The following is a 2,036-nucleotide window of genomic DNA, read 5'->3' on the forward strand; positions in this document are numbered from 1 at the left end:
AAGGGTGCATTTTGAAGTTGCTTCCTACCTGGCCCACCATCAGTAAAGAGAGGAACTAACCCAAAGACTGAGAAACTCAGGTCCATCAGAATCAGTCAACACTACATAAAAGGTATACTACCTGCACTGAAGCTAAAACTTGGCATTGGACCTAAATCGTACGGCAATTTAGAGTTTATATATATATATATATATATATATATATATATATATAATTTCAAAAATGTAAACACAACCTTATCAAAGGAATAGTTCAACACTGGGAAATTATGCGTATCTTCTTTCTTGCCAAGAGTTAGATGAGAAGATTGATACCCCTCTCCTACATATGAAGCTGCAGCCATTAGCTGGTTAGCTTAGTACAAAGACAGAAAACGTGGGGAATAACTTTGCATGGCTCTGTGCAAAAGTAACGAAATCTGCTAACCAGCATATCTAGGCTTACTAATTGTGTTAATGTTCTATTGTGTTTAATCCATCCAAAATCGCAGGCATATAAAATGACACATTGTGGTTTTATAGGGCAGGACTATTTCTCTCACTCCAGTAAGTTACTGCCCCAGGCCAAAAATGTGCGCAAGGTGTAGCACTAGCTGTTGGTTTTATGTATGTAAATATAGAAAACTGCAGTATTCAGTCTTCATGTGACAACTTGTGTTGCAGATGTTTGGACTATTATGTTTTTAGTATTTTTTGTGGAGTGTAAGTAGCTGTTCCGTGTGTGTGTGTGTGTGTGTGTGTGTGTGTGTGTCTGTACATAAAAAACGACATTTGTGTGAGTCTGCACGATCCTGTGCGTGTCCTCGCAGCAGGTTCAATATCTTAGCTGGTGACATGGAAGGGCTTGAAAGGAAAGAGAGGATGAAGCAAAAGAGGAAGGGAGAGGGAGAGAAGGTGGGAGAGATTAGGGATTGATTATCGATTGCTGTGGAGTTGTCAGGAGGCTGAGGGAAGACGGAGGAGCACAGCCCATTTTCCTTTTGTTTGTGTTTTTTTTCCCCACTCTCTCGTTCATCGACTGAGAGGGAGATTGGTGGAGAAAGAGAGCCGCACAAAAGATTCATTTCTCCTTCATTTACCCTCTCTTTTTTTACTTTTTACTGTCTCTAGTTTTGCTAAGATCTTATTTTCTTCTCTGTGTTTAGAAATATTGAACAAAGAATGAAGGTTAAACAAAAGAAAAAACAACACAAGGCAGGAGGGAGGATGAAAGTACAGCAAGAAAAATGAACAGATAGAAGAAAGGAAAACACACACACACACGCACATAAAGTGTTTACTTTATTACTAAACAGAGCAAATCAGCATGAAGAAAAGTCGTTCCAGTTTCCAATTCCCAAATCAAACAAGCACTGATTAAAACCTTGTTGTCCCCAGTCGTCTCACAAATCACTTCCACAAATTCCATTTCATGGAAACACACATTTCACCCCAAGACAGTAACCAAACATAATCCTATGCTTCATTTCCATTCAAATAACATAAATCCAGGGGATTCTTATCAATGATCACAGTAAGTGTGGTCCACAGATTTCTCTGTCCATCAGCATTTATTAGTGTAAGCGTGTGTGTGTGTGTGTGTGTGTGTGTGTTTCTTTTTACATGCCTGCATATGTCAATAGAAGTCCTAAACTCAATTATTCCATTAAGGAGACAGTGAATTGTAGCTTGCAGTGACTAAATCAACAGCCTCTCTCTCTCTCACAAGTCTGCTTTAAACACTGCAAAGTCAATAAGCCATTTCCAGTTAGGGGTGAGAGTGTGTGTTTGTGTTTGTGTGTTTGTGTGTGATCTTGTGTGTGTGTCTGTGTCATTCTGAACAATGGGTGTTCCTATTCTTTGGCTGAATTTGTCCCCTTTCCCGAGGCTTGTCTCCTTGAGCAGTGGGGAACATAAATCCATGTCAGCCTTTGTAAGTTTTGTGTGTGTGTGTGTGTGTCTCGGTCAGTGTGATTGTGTGTCTCTACTTTTGGGTGTGTGAGCGAATGTGAGTGAGAGGCAAAGAAGCAGTTCATGTTTTTTGTAACTATGATTTG

This window comes from Morone saxatilis, unplaced genomic scaffold (genome assembly GCF_004916995.1).
Source record: "Morone saxatilis isolate NCDOM2014 unplaced genomic scaffold, NCSU_SB_2.0 Contig10, whole genome shotgun sequence".
Lineage (NCBI taxonomy): Eukaryota > Metazoa > Chordata > Actinopteri > Moronidae > Morone > Morone saxatilis.